Raw genomic sequence first — 12331 nt, forward strand, 5'->3', positions numbered from 1 at the left:
GTCTATTCTCAAAGAATGAGGCGTATAGTTCGAAGCCGAGGACACCAGCGTAGCTCGAGCCAGTCTGTCTCTGCGCGACCTCTTCTTCTTCGCTTCGGCTTGCCTTGGGCGACCCACTGATGCGGCACGTACCCATAGATGAAATGTACGATGGATTGACCACCAGGTGATCCAGTGCATTGCCATGTGAAATGTCAAGAGGGCCGTGACATGACCAACCTCCGGCGGAGAAGCGCCGTCTCGGTGCTTATTGAAATCGAGGGTCAGGTGGGGCCGCTGTGTAATACGCCTTGAGGCGGCCGACGTGGACGAGTTGAGCTGATGGGTCCAGTGACGGTGAGGAAGGAGCGGTGGGAACAATTTCGTACGTCACAGGTGTGACCATGCGCTTAATCCGATAGGGGCCTTTGAAGCGAGGCAGCAGTTTCTCGGAGAGACCATTGTGGCGGCAAAGGGTGCTGACAAGAACCAAGGAGCCGGGCGTAAAGTGGGCGGTGCGGTTTTGCTCGTCATAGCCGTGTTTCTGAGAGGACTGGGAAGCCGTGAGCTTGGCACGGGCAACCTGGCGGGGTACTTCAGCGTGAGCGACAGCATCGCGGGCATATTCGGTAGCCAGAAGTGTCGCATCAGGAAGTAGGGTATCTAAGGGAAGAGTGGGTTCACGGCCGTAGAGAAGAAAGAACGAGTAATAACCGGCGGTGTCATGGCGGGACGAGTTGTATTCGAATGCAACATACGGCAAAGTGACGTCCCAATCAAGATGGTCCGCGGAAACGTACAACGCGAGCATGGAGGTGATTGTCTTGTTAAGCTTTTCCGTCAAGCCATTAGTCTGGCGATTGGTAGGCGGTGGTCAGCATGTGTTTCGTGTGGCAAGAGCGGAGGAGGTTTTCAACAACCCGAGACAGGAAGTACCGGCCACGGTTTGTAAGGAGCTGACGGGGAGCACCGTGTTGTAGGATGACGTTGGGAAGCAATAAATCAGCAATGTCGGTGGCACAACTGGTGGTGAGAGCACGCGTAATAGCGTAGCGGGTCGCGCAATCGGTCGCAACAGCGATCCAGCGATTTTCCGAACGAGAGAAAGGAAAAGGGCCGAGCAGGTCCAAACCGACCCGAAAGAAAGGTTCGGAAGGAATCTCTATCGGTTGGACCAGTCCGGCTCGGCCCAAGGAAGGGGTTTTCCGGCGCTGGCACAGGTCACATGCCGTTAGGTAGCGGCGGACTGATCAGTAAAGTCCGGGCCAGTTAAATCGCTTACGTACACGGTCGTAAGTTCGTGCGACGCCAAGGTGGCCAGCCGTCGACTCGTCGTGCAGCTGATGGAGGATGTCAGATCGGAGGTGTTCAGGAACAACGAGAAGCTCGTCAGGGCCGTCTGCGCGAAAGTTCCGGCGGAACAGCACGCCGTCGCGGAGCAAAAACGCGTTCAATGCAGGGTCTGACGGCATGGTGGTGAGATGTGCAATGATCGACTGCAATGATTGGTCGCGACGCTGGTGGTCGGCGATGTTGAGTCAGTTAGTGCAAGGACACAGGAATCAAGGTCGTTGTCAGCTGTATCAGGTTGGTCGACCGGTTGACGCGACAGGCAGTCGGCGTCGCTGTGGAGCGTACCATACTTGTAGGCCACGGAGTAGTCAAACTCCTGAAGGCGAAAAGCCCAGCGACCAAGACGACCAGTGTGATCTTTCAAGGAAGCAAGCCAGCATAGGGCATGGTGGTCAGTTGCCGCAGAAAAAGGCCTTCCGTATAAATATGGCCGGAATTTGTTCACGGCCCATACAAGAGCCTGGCATTCGCGCTCGGTGATCGAGTAGTTCCTCTCGGAAGGTGAGAAAATGCGACTGGCATACGCTATCACTCGTTCGAGACCGGCGTGTTTCTGAACCAGTACAGCACCTATGCCGTGTCCACTCGCGTCCGTGTGGACTTCGGTCGGAGCGGAAGGGTGAAAGTGCGCCAGAATAGGTGGATTAGTGAAATGATTGACGAGTGTTTAAAAAGCAGAAGCTTGCTAAGGGCCTCAGGAAAACGGGTTATCGTCTCTAAGCACATCCGTGAGGGGCCTGGCAATTTCAGCGAAGTTCTTGACAAAGCGCCGAAAGTAGAAGCAGAGCCCCACAAAGCTTCGAACTTCCTTCACCGATCGAGGAGCAGAGATGTCCTCGATCAGGGAAGTGCGAGAGGTACGGGGATCGATACCCCGCACCTCCACCAAAAAAATGTTACGAGGCAGATGCGGACTATTTACACGCTGTGCTTAAAAGCGGTCTATTCTCAAAGAATGAGGCGTATAGTCCGAAGCCGAGGACACCAGCGTAGCTCGAGCCAGTCTGTCGTTGTTGTTGTTGTTGTTGTTGTGCCAGTCTGTCTCTGCGCGACCTCTCCGTCTTCGCTTTGGCTTGCCTTGTGCGACCCCCTGATGCGGCACGTACCCATAGATGAAATGTACGATGGATTGACCACCAGGTGATCCAGTGCATTGCCATGTGAGATGTCAAGAGGGCCGTGACAATATGTTTCTTAACTTTAGATTTGCCGGCACGTGGTAGCGCCAATGAACAATGTACGGCGTTATGGTCACTGATTTCGCATAGTGTGGTTGTTTTAGCAAGGTCATGGTTATTTGTGAGCACAAGATCTAGTATGTGGATGCCGCGCGTGGGTTCATATACAAGTTGTTTGAGACAATGATAAGGAAGAAAGCGCAGAAAGCTGAGTTCATGGCGATTACGTTGAGCACGAACGGTTTGGAAGGCCCAGTCCATATCAGGATAATTAAAATCACCAGAAAGAATTTATAGACAACTCGGGAAGTTGAGGAAAATGGTGTCGACCGAATTGCTAGGAGTGTCTGAGAAGTCCTGTCGGTTATCAGGTGGTCGGTAGCAGGCACCAATTACGCAGTGAACATGCTCAAAATAGAAATAAAGCCCGACGATATTAAGTGGGAAAGAAATGGGAATAATTATTCAATGATAGCTAGATTTCACGCCTATTATAACTGCTCCCCCTCAGCAACCCGCTCTATCTTTGCCATTGTTTGCCACTCTATCTTTGCCATTCTTATCTTTACAATTCCGTCCGGTTTGTCCTCTGCTTTAGCGACGGTTGCTTTGGGCCTGTTTTGCTGAAGCGTCGCGTCGATTGAGCACTTTCCTCGCATGGCTCGATCAACTTGTTCGACTGCACTTCAATGTAACCCTCATCGGACGGAATTATGTAGTCGTACGGCAAAGATACGTTTGGGATTGGTTTCCAGGGTGCAAAAACAAAATATAGAGACCATATACAGACATCTGGCCGCCGAAGAAACGCTAGAGAAACGCGAATGGTACTCTGTTTTCTAAATTGGCGAATAACAATTCGGTTGTGTTTTGACAGGTATTTCGAACGGCGAAAGGAGGAACTGGTTCTCATAAATGGCGAATATAAAATGTTCCCTTAGGTTTCTCGCCATTATAAAACTTAGAAAACCAACTAGTTTAAATCGGTATAAATCGGAATCACTAAGTTCACATGCCGAATGGTTTTGGTGTCCCCGCTTGTGTCGCGCGGAGGTGTAGCCCATTTAAACCCATTTAATTCCTTTCCTCTAACGGCACACTAAATAAACAAAAAAGAATTCGAGGACAAAACTCGCACCAACAAAGCTATCGCAGGTTTAAACGAATTCAAACTAAATAAAATGGGCACTAGGCAAAAATTACTTTCAGAAAAAAAGCCGATTCGATGTTGATGAAAAAATCACACTCCACATCCAAAGGCGGTACTGTGTACACCCACACTAAAATATTGATATACATCAGAGCTATTTTTTTTTAAATCTAACAATATGAAAGTGAAGAAGCGAAAAAAGTTGAAGGGCGTTATGAAATGAGAGAACACAAGACATACGTGCAAAACAGTCCACTAACAATGTCCTTACAGTGAGTTCCGGAACTATGAAAAATTAGTTGGTGCATCAATGACCCTGTTCTCACCACATGCAGACCCGAGGACACAACAATCACTCTAAAACGGATCAACTAAAAATGAACCAGCTAGAAGTGACACAACACCACATAGTTCAAATAAACAGTACCCGGCCGTACAGTAAAGACTATCGTGCACTACACTTTGCACCACCTTTAACATTGTACAGTCATTCACTATAAATGCACTTCCCTGCGCTACCGTGTCTGCATCACTATGTTCCGAAAGTAGAGTTCATAATTCACCAAACCGCACTTAGACGACGCAAGAGCCACTAGTAACGCGTATTAGGAAGATGGGAAAGTCTCCACAGATCACCGCATTGCTGTATTACACTGCACAACACCTCACCACACAAATCACGTGACCGCGTATGACTTCGTCTCTTGATGAAGTTGGCTTCCAGAAAGCAAGGGGAGGCCGTCAAACTTCAGGTACAGACCCAGCAACCTAGTCCACAAGTTATGTAAGGATTTAATTCTCACGATGTCATCAAGTAGAGATGTCAGGTGTGCTTGTTGAAGGGGGTGCCTCGAGAGCCTCTGCAATGTGTGGATGTAGGGTCTTGTTTTAACGCAGTCCAGTAAGTAATAGGCCACAGATGAGGCCCTGTGTCCACAAAACACTGGCAATTGTTCTGTAATTGCAGGTGGTAAAAGTAGTGAACGAAACATCCATGTCCTGTTAACAATGTGGTCAGTTTCCTGGGGGGGAGGGGGGACCGGAAACACCTCGGTATATCCAAAGCACTGGGGGTACATCGATACAATTCTGTACTGCAGTGATAGGTGGACCAGGAATTCTGCCACACTAAGCGACCAGCTTTTAGCAAAGCAGAACGCACCATGTGCTTAGTGATTTTGCCGTGCACATCTAAAACTCGCGTTGGAGCGTCAGTTGCTATGAAGTCAACAAGTTCATTTCTCCAGGCTCCAAGGTGACTGGGGACGTGGTATATTTGTACCGGTACGATGAATGCAAGAGAGCCTGATGTTGTCCTTGAGGTTTTGGATACTGCTTGAAATGGTGAAAGGGTTGTTCAGGGCCATGAGTAGGGAGAGGCAGTCTGTATATATGTGCAACGGGGAAGTGGGTGTGTTACAGAAGAAATACTGGATTAGTTGGTGCAGGGCGATTGGTTCAGCATTGAAAGAACTAGTGGGGGAAACCAAGCGGAATCTTTGGACGGCTCGTATGGTTTGGAGGTCTGAAAAAACGCAAATGCAGCACCGGCCGACGTAGAAGTGTGGGAGCCGTTCATATACGCATGCAGTCTCGGTCGTGACATGACGTAACATACCTGTTGGATGCTCAAACGTTGGAAGGGAATGCTAGTTCGTCGTGCCTGATGAATTGAAGATAAGTCAATGGGAAAGACAATTTCAGACGGGTAACTGTAAGTGTGTGAAATGTAATGGTTTGCTGCCGAGGAAACAGAAGGAATAATCGACTTTGATTATCCAGGTGAATGCTCAGCGGCCGAACATTTGCAATCACGTCGAGAGCAGACCTGTGGGTGGTGGTGTAGGCTCCTGTAACGGCAAATAAACGAGATCTCATTAGAGAATGCAAGCGACCCTTCAAGCTGTCGTGTTGATATGTGTAGGGCCACGCAGGAGCTGCATATGTTGCCACAGGAAGTACAACGTGTAGATAAACTTCTCGCAAGTGATCTCTGTTTACATAAGTATGCATTCGGGCAAAATTTGTTAAGGCCGCCGTCATTTTTTTCATACGTTCTTTCAAATAATTTGTATGAGCCACAAATGTCAGGTGACGATCAAACATGACACGTATTATTTTTAGTTCGGTGACGTGCTCAATACAGACCACGCCCAGTCTTACGGTAGGCTTACGTATCGCTCCTCGCTCCCCGCGAGATACGAGCAGACAGGCACATTTTGAGGGATTCAATACCAAATTGACACCTTGACACCATCGATGTACTCTCTTCAGCGCCTCCTCCGCAATTTCTTCCAATTATCTTGTCGTACTGCCCTTTATTACAATTATAGTGTCATCAGCGTTTGCTTGTATGTACGCATCTTCAGGTATTTCTAATTTAAGTAACTCATACAGACAGGCAATCCACAGAGTGAGATACAGAGGAGATCCTTGAGGGCCTCTTTTGTTGTCGTTGCCCGTGTCTCTCCAGAAAACGTTTTGTAATGACCTGTACGGCCTTTCAAAAGCGACGAGAGAAGAGTGTAAATATTGTAAGGGCAGTTATGAGTTCCGAAGAAATAAAGCAGAGCAGGATGCCAAACGGAATAGAAAGCCCCTTAAAAATTGAGAGAGGAGATTAACGCGACTGCCCTCGTCTTTATACTGCTGCAGCTGTAATCGAAGAGCATATAGAGCCGAAGTACAGCTCGGTCCTTGAGTAAATCCGCATTGATTGGGGTGTAGGAGTTGCGCCGGGTGCATGAAAAAATACAGACGTGCATTTAGCATGCGTTCCGAGACTTCGTCAAAAATGCAGCGGATGCAAAGTGTCCTATATGATTTTGATTTTTGCGGAGGACGACCAGGCTTCAGAAGAAAGGTAACCCTGGCTTTCTTCAAGGGTGGTGGGAAGTGGCCGAGGTGTAGAGCACCATTAAATATCAAAAACAAAAACGGTGATGCAAAAACAAATAACAGCTGCTCATGTAGGTCGGGATACAATCAAGGCCTGCGGCAGAGTTAGAGTTCAAATCTCTGAATGCCTTTTCAAGTTCCGTATTGGTTAAATCATCATCCTGGCACGGCGTTGCATACGTGTTTCTGGTAACTAATATTCTTAACATTTGAAAAGCAATGGTTACAGCGATACCGAAGATATTTTTTCTTGACGCCGTTGTGCAATTTCTTCGAATGTAAATTTCTTTATGTCGCTCTATTCGGTATCTGCGGAGTTGTGTGCTACATATCTGCGGAGTAGTGTGCGAACAGTAGATCGTTCTTGTGCTAGTTCATTAGTTCACCAAATATTGCTATTAAATTTTATAGGTGCACGTTCATATTTTTGTTTGAACGTAATAACTTTTTAAAAGAAACAGTTTAAAGTTGTTTCGAATAGTTCCGGTGATGCCACATGCTGCGTGTTCAAGCCGATAAGCCAAGGGTCCTCGAAGAGCTCTTCCACGAGTCATCTTGCTGCAGTCTTTGTCAGGCGTTTCTGTCGAGAAAGAGAAGATGCTCGAAGGCTGAACCAGATATATCTGTGTTCCGGAAGTGTAGGGGTGTCTCGAACTTTCCAGAAGGTTTCACTCGTCCAGATAGGTCCACCAACTAAAGTGATGTCAATCCAGGTATCAGCACATGGGGTTGCGTATGTCGGTATGGGGATGTAGTCGCTCAAAGCACTAAATGCCGAGCGTGAATAAATTTCGCAAGCTCATCTCCACGGCTGTTCTAAACGCTGCCGCCCCACAGTGGATTTCTCGAATTGAAGTAAGCGGCGATTGTAACGTTTACCATAGGATGGCTATCTAAGATACGTTCAACTGATGTTATTATGTAAAAAAGGGCTATTGATGGTACTCAATAAACTCCTATCAATAACAACGCAATCTTGTCAGTTTGTAGCTGCAGAGCCACGATGTATGGTGAGATGGAAATAGGGAAAATGTCGAACTTGGGCCGTGGAATAACCACCACACAACGGGGTGTGTGTGGGTGACGAAACGTGTGCCAGTTTTCTCGTAATACTTGAATCGTAGATCCACGAGCATAGGGATCACACATCACTGTGACGTCAACGTCATTCGATTTTATAAAATCTACAAAGTGACCGCTGGCAGCACGGGTGCGGTCAAGGTTGCCTGGAAGGAATATCAATGAAGCCATTTCATTAATTGGAAGGTCTTTGCGTTAAAACAGGCGGTAATAAAATTGGAAACTGAAATAGCGATAGCATATTCACAGTGCTTAGTTGGCGAATAATAACAGTACAGAAGGTTTTTGTTTTTAGGAAAGTGAGTGCAGTTAAATGAGTAATATATTTTCATTGTGATCTCTACGAAGTTGCTGAAGGAGAGTAAATGGGCGTGGCGTGCTCAAAAATTGTTTTTGGGCGCAGTATTGTAATGCGCGGGGCAGTAGTAGAGCAGCACGGCGCGTTGAACTTCTGATCATGCCGTCTACCCGCCGCGCGGAACTCACGGCATGCCCCCTTATTTTTATCTGTGAGCGTGCATTCTGCTGCGGAGTGGTTTTCAGGGCATAGAGGGCAACAGACATGATCCAAAGTACAAAGGGTATATACATGGCCATACGAACAGCACCGCTTGCAAGCAGCAACATAAAAGTTTTGTTTTAAAGAGCAGGATGTCCAGCCAATAAGGAGACGGTTTCTGTCTTTCAGTAGTTTGTACACAGGAGGGGGAACCTCGCTAATGTGTACATTATTGCCAAAACGACCTCGCAATTATGTGTACATTATCGAGTCACGCGGTGGTGTAGCCCCGAGCTAGCACATGCGGATAGCTAGGTTCCCCTGTCTAACCCTTCGAAAGACGCTACTCACCCGTTTTCTTTCTCCCAATTCATGGCCTGTTTACAGCGGCGGCGTCCGTCGCTCTAGCCAGGCCATGGCCACTGCTGATGCTGCGTTCAGAACACCGTTCCAGCGAATTCCAAGTTACGGATGGCAGAATGTCTTTGTAGAGCCATTTGTGTGAATTAAAGTGCCGTAGCTGAGGCAATTATTGTGGGTGTAACTTAAAACAAAACACCTTCTCAGCGCGAACTGGAGCCAATTTTTTCAGAATTCGGGCTGGAGAATGTAATAGTCGGATGCGCAGAATTGTGATGATATATAAACGTTTCTATAGTCGCGCGACCGTGTTCCCTAATTTTGAAGATGTTCTCTATGTAGCGGAAGTAAACATGACGTTTATGCGAAATAGAGTTTAACAGGCTGGCTTCAAGTTGCCCCACAAAAATATTGGCTTACGTCGGCGCGAATGGAGTATCCATGCTGGTTCCAAAAACTTGCAATAAGGCGGGTCAAATTCAAAATAATTGAAAGTTAAAACTAGTTTCAACACAGTTATGTTTTCTTTGGGCGCTAGTTGGTGCGGATTCTCTGATAAAGCTTTTGAAATAGCTTCTGCGGAATGCATTGAGCGCTTAATAACGCTCGGCCATACCAGCACAGTTTTATACATGAAATATGAAGTAAATGTCGTATAGCATGTAGGTAATTCTGCCTACTGAGGAGGGTTCAGGCAACAGCCTCGTCAAAGCATTACAGCACAGAACATTGCAAAAGGAACAAGGGGCTTTAGCTTAACTGAAGCAGTAGAAACGAAATATAAATGGTACGGGATATACAATCACCAACGCACATCACCAAAGCACTTCAATGTCCGGAGGCTTACGGCACGACGGGACGGACGGCTGACCCTTGCTGCCTGACTCTTGGAGGAACATCCAAGGCTGACGGCTGACTCTTGGAGGAACATCGAGGCGCCTCCTAGAATAGGCGCCGCATGAAACGTGAAAGGAAATCTGCAAGGATAATGCAGAGAGAAGCACAGCGCAGTAGAATTGATTTTTCTTGTCAATACAAAATGCGTAAACGCGCCCACAGTGGTGAAAACAAGGCCATGCGACTCCATACATCAAGTGGCGCCATTAAGCCCATGGTGTACAGACATAAATTTAGTGTTCCTTTTTTATTCACAACCCAGTCGCTGGGGTCTGTGTTACTTCCATTAGGAATTACGGTGACGCCAAAATTGTCGAAGTTAAATGTGAGGCATTTTGAAAGGATTCCTTGTGGTCGTGAATGTCGTTTCTGAAGGCCTCGTTCCAAAAAAGAATATCCACCTGATGGCTACAATTATGCTTTTTCATTACTAGAGTATAAACGACCTTATCTCTCGACCGAAAGGTGCCGATTTTCTCACAGAGTCAACACTGTATCCCTAAGGTATTTGAATCATGGAATAATTACAGCTATTACCCAATTTACCTTACAACAGATGATGCTGGATTACAAAGAATGGCAAAAAGTATTAGATAAGCTTTTTTGGCACCAGGGGTTCTGTTTACCGGCGTACGACATCCCGTGATGATTGTCTAAGGCAACAGAGGTCTCAGTGCCAAACAGAACCAAAAGAAACATTTCTCTTAAGTGTCTTAACAATAAGAAAAAGCGATTAGAACGCTCGGATAAACTGCCTAACAGCGCGTGTGCTTGGAACAGGTATCGCGCAACAGCAAAGGAATTTGAATCGCTGGCTGCGAAGGCTAAGCGTTTTTTTTTTCTTTTCCACATTACCCAACACGCTACGCATTAATCCTAAACAATTCCGGAGAGACATTAACCGCAACCCCACAAAAACGTTATCATTACTTGATGAACATGGTTATCCTATTCCAGCGCATAATAACCATCAAGTATTACATTCTTGTAACGTTTCCCTTTATTGGGTCGAGTTCACAAAGTAGACAAACAACAGTCCCGTTCTCGTCCTTTCACCTCCTCGGCTTCCTCCTCCCCTGCTGCTGCCCGGCTCCTCGTCGACCTCTTCCTCTTCCTGGTACACAGGCTGCCTCTCTGTTGTCAACCCTCCTGGGTTTATACGGCACTACGTTGCACATCACGCAGATTCCATGATGTTATTAGGTCCATTGTAGCATATTTACTTCAAAATTCTTTGTTTGCGAGCAGTCTTCACAACCATGTAGGGCCGTGGAAAAGGAGCCTTTGAACCTTGCAAGCCTTTCCGGACAAAGAAATAATCCCCAACGTCAATTTGCAGAGCCTTGCCTGTGTGAAGACGGTCGTAATGCTTCTTCATTGCGATCCGGTAGCTTTCAATTTCTCTCTCGGACGTTTCTTCTTCACGGAGTACTATTGAATCGGTAATCCCCAGGAGGTGATCGGCATGCAGCCACTCAGGTTTCCCATGATATCCAAAGTATGGACTGCACCCTAAAGCTTCTGTGTGCGAGTGGTTGTGGTGTGCAACAGCTGCTTCTACAGCACATTTCCAGCCCCCTTTGAAATCTGGATAGAGGGAAATGAACTGCTTGATGTCACGTATAGCTCTCTGAGCAAACCCGTTGGTTTTAGAGTGAAACGGCGCTGAGAAACACAGCTTGACATTGCGCTGGAGAGCCCAATTCTTCCTCTGTTCGCTCCGAAAGGCTGGTCCGTTGTCGGCCACAATAGTTTTGCTGTCCTTAAACATATCCCGGTTGAGGAGAGAGATGACGCCCCTTGCATCTTCCTTTCTGGCTTTAAACGCGACCATTCTCGTGCGCTCATCAATTGCCAGTAGGAACGCTTGCGTGCTGCCCCTTCCCTCGCCTTTTTTTCTGAGCTCCGCGAAATCAAGGTGGATCGTTGCGAGTGTTTTTTTTTAATGTTCTGCGATGATCATTGCACTACCTATGGGTTTGAACTTGGTCTTGCAGATTTGACGCTGGTGACAGATCCGTACGTATTCAGAGATGGCTCGCTTCATGGTATTCAAATGAAATCTTTGCTTGATTTTCCAGTCTCTGCGCCAAAATTCGTCATGTCCACCAGAGTGAGGTAAATCATGGTAAAGAGCCAAGAGTTTCGGTACAGTAGTCTTCAGTACCTGTAAACGACCATCTTTCAGTGACATCGCCTCAGTGCCGTCCCATAAGAGCGCGCTCACGTGGTGATCATCAAATGGGGCAGCTATGTGGAGTCGTGACATGGCATCGGCATCGGGTAGCTTGTCACCTGGTCTGTGAGCAATGTCAAATGCGAACTGCTGCAGTTCACTGACCCACCTGGCCAGCCGCCCTTTTGGATGGGACAAATTCAGTATATAGTTCAAGGCTTGATTGTGTGTGAATAATCTGAAGTGTCGGCCCTCCAAGTACGTTCGGAAGTAACGTAGCGCCATCACTACCGCCAGGGCCTCTATTTCGGTCGTAGAGTAATTAATCTCTGCCTTGGTAAATGTGTATGAATATTAACTAATGGCCCTGAGCTGTCTTTTCGGTGATTCCTTGTCATCGCTTTGGCACAAAATCGCCCCGACTCCGTAATGCGATGCAGCTGTGGTCAGTTCAAATGGTTTGGTGAAATCTGGGAGTGTCAACACTGGGTCCAACGATATTATCTTTGTAAGCTCCTGATATGCGCGGTCGCATTCCTTGGTCCATACAAAGGGAACATCCTTCTGCGTCAATGTTTTGAGGCATTTCGACTTTGTGGCGTAATCCTTGATGAATGCCCTGAAGTGGCCGGCGAGTCCTAGGAAGACGCGTGAAGAATGCACGTCATGGGGCTTGCATCACTGTAAAATTCGCTTGATGGATTCGCCTTTCGTACTTTTCCTCTTGCCATCAAAAACTCTTCCCAGAAAGACAACAGAAT

Source organism: Haemaphysalis longicornis, unplaced genomic scaffold (genome assembly GCF_048455015.1).
Source record: "Haemaphysalis longicornis isolate Haplotype H1 unplaced genomic scaffold, Haemaphysalis longicornis Haplotype H1 scaffold_10, whole genome shotgun sequence".
Lineage (NCBI taxonomy): Eukaryota > Metazoa > Arthropoda > Arachnida > Ixodida > Ixodidae > Haemaphysalis > Haemaphysalis longicornis.